Source organism: Amyelois transitella, chromosome 15 (assembly GCF_032362555.1).
Source record: "Amyelois transitella isolate CPQ chromosome 15, ilAmyTran1.1, whole genome shotgun sequence".
NCBI lineage: Eukaryota > Metazoa > Arthropoda > Insecta > Lepidoptera > Pyralidae > Amyelois > Amyelois transitella.
In genome coordinates, this window is record NC_083518.1 from 3,319,624 (window position 1) to 3,328,275 (window position 8,652).

Sequence of the window (8,652 nt, forward strand, 5' to 3'; positions counted from 1 at the left end):
CGGTGGACCGAAGTAATAACAGACATCTGAACTCGATGATAAACTCAAATATAGATAACATAAAAATTCAATCGATTAAAAAGTTTGCGTGGTGCTTGGACGTAGTCTAGCGAATTAGAATTAGTTCTTCTTAATTTTTAGATTTAACTCTTGTCAGTGAAGTCCAGTGAAACGTCTTCCATTCATCTCTTTTCTAAATAACAACGTAAAAATATTATAATTTTTGACGACACATTTTGGCCCAGTGATTTGGTCCTTGCCCATAAACCACAGGTCGCAGGTTTAATCCCCGGTCGGGCACGATTTATAATGAACAATTCACTTGTGATAGGCCTTGGATGTTTATGAAATCACGCTGGCTCAATATGTATAATTCGTCCCATATTTTCATTTCATTCTCCAATACAAATAGATATAGGTATAACATAAAATAAAAAGAAAATTTACTTATCAGCACATAATATGAAATAACTGTCTCTTCTTCGTTAATTGTTATTGCTATACTTTTCTTCATAGATACGTACACAAACACAAATTATTTGAGACGCATTTTAATTGAATTTCATTTTTGTACCGTGTTGAGTTATCTATTAAAGTAACTTATCTCTGCAATCATCAGTGCCGCAGGCGCCATGTTATAGGCAAAGCTATTCCATAAACTATTTTATCTGGATATTTATTTCTTTATTATTTTCGTCATACTGTTAACCGTGTATTTTACGATCAAGTTAATATCATAGTAACTGAAGGTTGTTGAAATTAATCAAATGTTTACCCTGGAATCTATTTAACAATTAAAGTTGTGCGTCCTTCTATGACTTTTTAATTATTTTCTCTCTCATCACAATGTATTCTTCATAGTAATTTTTTTTTAATTGACTTAATCGTAACAATTGAAAATTGCTTCTAATTAAGTGAACCGCTAGAAAAACCACGGTAAATGATCTTTAAGAAATTTGCTAGTAATATCTTTATTCAGATTTTTGGCGAATATATCAATGGCGTTTAGTTGATAAGTCAGTGAGTGACCTTTCTGTTAATAGAATATTCTCGACAGAACTCAAGGGCGACCATCATCAGGATACCAAATTAGTGATCCTGAGGGAGTGAAAGTAATGTAGTTTGCTACGCCAGTCGGAACGGACGTGATCCTTCTAGAAATGAGGGAGAAGTATCAAGTATTGTGAAGCATATCTATACTCGTACATATAATTCTGTGTAGCCTGATTACAAAAAAGAGAACTATGTAGAACCATATAAATTAAATATACCATACTAGACCAATAAAATAAGTAGACTGTAAGACGTAAGCAATCTGTATATATAATGCTCTTCAGTTACTGAGTGATTGACTTTAAACTTGAAAAAAATTGTTTTAGTGTAAACTACACACAGACAAAATCTCTGAGTTTAGAGATTTGAGATTCAGAATATAGATTCCTTATGCGGTGTACAAGGGCACTAAAATGGTTTCCCGAAATTGCCAAGGGAACGGAAATTAACGTGAATTTTCGTTTCATTTCCATTAAATTACAAATATCTTGTTTATACTCGTATTGAACTATCGAAGCTGGAACTGAGGGGTTAAATTATTCGTCCAGTTTATTAGGTAAGTAGAAAAACACATTGTCGTCTTTTTACTTGGTTAAAGCCCTGATTAAATTCTCAGCCCGATAATAGGGTTCTGCTAAAGATAGATTATTATGATAAATATTTTAACACCAGATGGATGCTTGCTTGACACTCTTTGAGAATTTTTGTGTGTATATACACTAACTAGATGATTTTGTAGTTACCTCTTAAGATATGAAGGAAGTAGTCTATTCTGCTGGAAATTATTTAATTTAAAAGTTTCTTAACAATAGAAACAAAAATGATACTTACGTCAGTCGAGGATCTTTAATTCGCCTTAGTTTTTGCCAATAGGAATTAAATCATAACTTGGCTAAACGGACGTTTTTCTCTGCCATCGGTCAATGTCAAGCGGTAATGAGCCAAGACGAGTGGTTATTCACATACATAAATCAAATAAATTATTGTACTGTCCACGCTTGGCATAATGTTGGCAACAAGGCGATTTCAACTGGCAAATATATTGGTAAAGTATCTCTTTTTACAAGTGTAAGTTCGTGTGCAGGTTAACTAAGGAAATATATTGTATATTGTAATCCAAAAGTGCTACTTATTTCAATAGAAATCTTTTCCAGTAGACCAGCAGCTTCTCTTATCAAAGTAGACTTGTCAAGCATTATCAAATCAATTAAGGTAAAGGTTATGAAACTTTAGAGTCTCGGTTTAGAAGATGGGCTAGCAACCTGCTTTTACAATGATCCAATAAGGGTCAGGTTCCTTTTTAAAGTTTTGGGAGACCAGACAGGACGTGACGGGAGTAACCCCGTGTAAAAACCAAGTTTTTCACTGTAAGATCTTTAATCTCTCCTCTCCTTTCTCAAGAGAGGTGATTATGCAACCAGGACAAACACCAAAAGGATGAATGATGATCAGATGAAAACATACATGATAATAAACAACGCATGCCTGATCCAATGGAAAAATATATGACAGATATCCTTCCCACCCATCCTCTTCACAAAACAGTCACGTAGTAAATGAGAATATTCGGCCGCTCTTATTTATCATGCCCAGGGCTCGCCATGAATTTTATACAACCTTACAAGATAGAGCGATTGCTGAAATTGATTGAAGAGGTATTGATCGTGTTAGAATTGATTATGAATTGCTACTACAATTGACCTGATATTATCTATTATGACAAAGTTTGTGGATAGTTGTGATGATCATGTTTTCTATAAAGGCTTCGCTTTGAAGGACTGGCATACGAGTATTAACTAGGCTACAGAGATAGAATCACAATAATAGTTACTAATTGCTGTTGTCAAGGGTCCGTCCGGTCAATTTGGTCCGGTTGTTATTAGTTCAAAACATACACTCTTACCTATTATAGCAAATTTTGTAATTAATTTTGTATGTATTGGTCCCAGTAGCTTTTGTTGGACTGGCATATTTTCTAAGCTACAGAGATAGTAAATCAATCACAATTATTAATTACTGGTGTCAAGGGTCCAAAATTGGTTGGTATGGTTACTTGAACTAACGTTGAGATGTTTAGATAGACGATTTTATATTTAAAATAGTAACAAAAGCATTAAATAACCACTTAGTAAGTTATTTAATCAACATTTTTAATAGACTTGTACTATGGTATCCGTAGTACATATTCAATGTTTTTATTTTGCTTATATATACTGTCAAATCATTTGAAAACGGATAAAACTTACAATTATATGAAACTCATAGCTTTAAAATTGGAGGAGAAACGATAATATGAAAGAGAGATGTTAGTATACCATGTAACAACTCATTACTACCTAGACTTAAATCTCAAACAGCCTCATTTTGCATTCTGCTGATATTGTTTACAAAGTCTCTGGTAAAATAAATGTCTGGCAGTGTTTCAAGCAATAAGTTAACCGCCGAAAGGTTAAACGAACATTTAGTCGGATAATTAAAATTGTATACACACATTTACATTAAAAATGGCTGCAGAATAAACATCGTTGTGTACCTGACGTTTGTGTAACTCGACCGGTTTAGTTCGGGCACGTCTGTGATATTGTGGTAGATATCTTTCTAAATCATTATCAAGCGTATACGTACAAAATTACTGATATATTTACTGTAGATATGACAATTTTTTCGGTTTGAACTACTATGTGAAAGTCTTTCAGCCTTTGCTTTTTCAGGTGTTAAAGTTAAATTTATTATGTTTTACCATGTAATGTAAATAAATAATTATTTTTATTTTTACTCAAAATAGGACCACTCCATCTCTTTTCCATGGATGTCGTAAAAGGCGACTAAGGGATAGGCTTACAAACTTGGGATTCTTTTTTAGGCGATGGCTAGCAACCTGTCACTATTTGAATCTCAATTCTATCATTAAGCCAAATAGCTGAACGTGGCCATTCAGTCTTTTCGAGACTGTAGGCTCTGTCTATTCCGCAAGGCATATAGACGTGATCATATGTATGTACGTATGTATGTTTATGTTTTATGTGTGTACTCAAAATAAACAAACAATTTGCGATTTCAGTCGAATGCCCCTCAGACACCCTGATGCCTTGAAAATATAATGATGAGGATTAATTTAAATTGAAATTTTGAATTGTGTGTATTCAGTTTCATTTACACAATATAAATACATACACACATATAGTCACGTCTATAGTAGACAGAGACACAACAGCCTTGAAAAGTCTGAAAGGCCACGTTCAGCCGTTGGGCTTTATGGTGTAATTGAGATTCAAATAGTGACAGGTGGCTAGCCCATACAATCCCAATTTATAAGCTTATCCCATAGTCCTCTTGTCACGTATCCAAACCACGGGAAGATATGAAATAGTACTTTTCTAAAGTGCCGGAAATAACACGGCACTTAAATAAATTATAAAAATATGATCTCTACTTTCAAACGCTTTAAAATGTAAGTGCAAGAGCTCGAAGCAAACTAATCATATTATACACGTTGAAGACCGCCATTCCCTACGTCAGAAATCCGCATATAAAAGTGACGTGGAGTCTGTCAGGGCTGCGCTGCAATTAATTATGGTTTAATTGAAGTCCTTGAGGCGTCTTCTAGAGAATTGTTTTCTTTGTTTCTTTTAAGTAAAAATCTTCAGAGGAGTTTTAAAAGTGCAATTGAAAGTGAGCCGATTTCGTTTACGAGTATATTGACTAGTAAGAACAGTTTCGATTAGTTTATCGAGCCGTTATTTTGTGTGAACTATCGATAATTTTTTAATGGATTAAACCGTCCGTCAATTTCAGCTTTAATAAATACTAATTTACCGTGGAAATAAGAAAGAAAAGTTCTTAATTATAAATTAAAATTAAGATGAAAATGTAGTGACTATAAACTTTACTTGTCTATAAAATATTATGAATTCATTCATTATCTTACTAAATTACTTAATATTCTCAGTTTTGTCCTCACTTTTCTTAAGAAGAGCCCGTTATCTGCGCCTATGACCTGGACAACGTATTGAGATATGGATCCTGTATTGAGAGTCAGATATTTAAACGAACTGACTCCTGGCCTCCGCAATCATTGTGAGGAAACCTATCACATATTGGATCGAGGTTACACATGTAGTTTTATGAATGTGCAAGTTTCTTCGCGATGCTCTCCGTCGCCGTAAGAGCTAAACATACATACATATAATCACGTTTATATCCCTTGCGGGGTAGACAGAGCCAACAGGCTTGAAAAGACAGAAGCAATAATAAGAATCGTCATTCTTTAAAATCAAACAGTTTAACCCCTCGACTACTGATGCTCCTTATCAATTGTTAAGAGGATAAAATGTAACGTCCCCAAGCCACAATTTCCTTGAAACAGTGGATAAAAATAAACGACAATTCAAATATACCATGTGACAGTCACTATTCCGTCACATAATCACTCAATCTTATCTTTACGACAGAAAAAGAAATAATAAATTGGAGCCACATGTCTTCACTGGCCACGAAACGGTCTTCAGCTGAACGGAATTCTTTAACTTTTAGTGACAAATGCGGCCCCAGATTCGATTTGCAGTCGATCCCTTCGGACAAAAAATAACTAAGTACCTATACAAAATACACACAACTTGGATAGGGCAATCGGTGTGATTTGTCATTAATTATTAACATATTATTTATTATTATTACACACGGTCAGGTGATATCTTGGGCTACCTTTCATACAGCTAAGCAAGGTGGCATAGCTATCTCCTGAGCTGATCACACTAGAAGTTATTAAGTATTTTTAATAGTGTTTTATCCTTTTTTACAAAGTTTAGTCAGTTTTATTTTTGCTATTAACGTGAAATTGTTCCATTAAAAACTGTTTGTTAGATAATGCTTCTAACATGTTTTGTTTGAAATATTTTCCTCTTATATTTTTATTTTTGCTGCAGCATCAAGAAATCTTAATGACTAAAGCGTGCAAAGAAAAATATCTTTGAAGCGAATGTACCTATTGGTCAAGTGTTCCTGAAATCGCCGAGCTTACATGAAGAGTGCTGTGAATGTGACGTTGGAAATTTGGATTTATATAGTTGGAAATATGTAGTCTCTGCGTACGTCCGAAAAAGAGACATTCTTTTATGTATTATTGAAGAGAAGTTACCGAGAAAAATGTCGCAATTTTAGTGGGCAATCGCCACACATAAGGGTGGTGACTAAACGTTTTTTCAACACAGTGTCAAGTAGAAATTAGTAAACGTTATTTTGTCAAAGCTGTTAATGAGGCAAAAAGTTATGACTCATTTCTTAGTCACAATATTTTTTCTTGAATAATTCAATTAAACACATTCGTTATGTAATATTTGAAAATTTTCTTCTTCGACTAGAATCAAAAACCAAGATGGTAAACTTGTGATGTGGCAATAAAAAAGATGAACTGTCTGTCACTTGTAAGTATGAAAAAAATGTCTTTCTGTAATTAAAAAAAAAGAAGTTTATTTATATAATTTCATCTGCAGATAAAATGAAGGTATCTAAATCACGGCCTACCACCGACTGAAATTTCTTTTCTTTTTTGAAATAAGAACAGTGTTTTGTGCAAGACCGGAAAAAGGTGAAGACGACACAACAAACATTTCTCATTTCACTTCCGAACACTAAAGCTCCCGCCGAAAGAGTTATGTATCAGAATTAGCTCCAAGAGTGCCGTTAATTTTTTTATCGTCAAATTTATAGCGTGCCCAGCGGAAGTAAGTATTTCAAAATATAGAAAATGCAGATAAACCTTATTTTATTTAGAGACAGGACAGTTTCAACACTTTTATAAGTTACACTGATGTACATGCGGAGAAGTTTAGTTTTTGTATGGCGCAAAAATATTTGAGCCTATTAAAGCACCCCATTGGAAACCGCGGATGGACCTGTTCACTATTGTACTACTATTACGACATGACATAATACTCCCTGACAATATAGCTTTCTTCTGTTATCTTGTAACAGTAATAGCCAATTTTACACATGCCCACTTCTGTAGTCTATTTATTTTGCGAAATAGTGTAGGAAGTTGATATAAATTCAGGGGATACAGCAGTCGTTCACACATTGTAAAAATGCTGAAAGGGTGTCCCTACAAATAGATCGGTTATTAATAACGGTATTGCTTGTGTAAACTTTTTTGTAACTATAATTGTTTTGTGTAACTGAATCAATTCGGTAAGTCGGTTTTAAATGTAAAGAAAGAGTAGTTGAGAATGTTTCAAGCATCTCACGTATTGCAGTTTTAAGGCTTGGTAAGAATAAATATACCTTCAAAAACCTCAATTAATATATATGATACAAACTCCGATATCTTGGCTGCATTCCCCGACCAACATTGATCAAATTATATTTAATTCTATAACAGACACAGCACAGTATCATTTATATTTAAATGCACTAAATCATTTTCTGCAGCGCATAAAGGAATTAGAACAACGAGACAATCCGACGTGCGTTTAATCGCATACAGAATTAGTACACATCTTGAGTTAAATCAAAGAATAAAACAAAGGCAGAGCTTTATTTAATAATATTGAAGTATATAAGAAAAACGTTTAATATTTTATTTAAAAAATATATTTTAATAACAGTTTAATCTCAATGACTACTCCATTCCATATCTACACTGGAAGGTGTTAAAAGGTATACAAATTAAGAATAAAACAATATTTTTAACCGATGACTAAAACTTTGCTGAAAATACAAGAGACAAAGAGATTAAAATCAAATTGTAGATACATGATCCTTTTTTAAACGAACGTTAACAATTTTTATCTTCTCGTAACATGTATACCTCTTAATTAGCGTCTTTACTTTTTAAATTAGTCTGTCAAAACGAGTGCATTATGCGAATATAGTTTACGAGTGCTACAGACAGACAGGCTAAAGGTATCGTTGCTGTCAGTTGTAATTTTGAGAGGTAATGGCCCGGTCAGTGTGACATGGAATAAGGACGAAAGTTTTATGGTGCGCGTACGCAAGACAAATAAATAACACTGTGGTGTTAAATTTATATTGTTTTAAATATCAAGAAAGTTATGACCACTCTCTAAATGAATTGACAAAGCCTTGGTTACTTTCAAATAATACCATTGCAAACCATTACCATACCAGCAATTTGAAAAGATGAAAATTATGGTCCAATTAACACTAAGTTTTTCTGTATAAGTTGTATTAGCTGCTATCCGTTATAAATTTTTTGTTAGCTGTAAACGTGGAACAGACAGAATTATTATACCATAACGTTTATATATTAATTATAATTATCATATCAGTCTCTGACTACCCCTCCGGTAAAGAGGCGTGATTTATGAATGTGTATATAAAAGCTTAGCGGCTGAGAATGCAAAGGAAACACAATATGATTGTACAAACTTGTTACTTAACATATAATAACGTCTTTAACTTATACGGAATAACAGAGCCAACAGACTCCAAAAGACTGAAAGGCCACATTCAGCCTGAAATTATGAATACTGTACGTTTTCTTCGAAACACAGAAGATACTTTTATAAGTGTCTTTTTATTACCAACGTGATTTACTGGACGGTATTTGGTGATTTAAAGCTCATTACAATAACAGTTTTA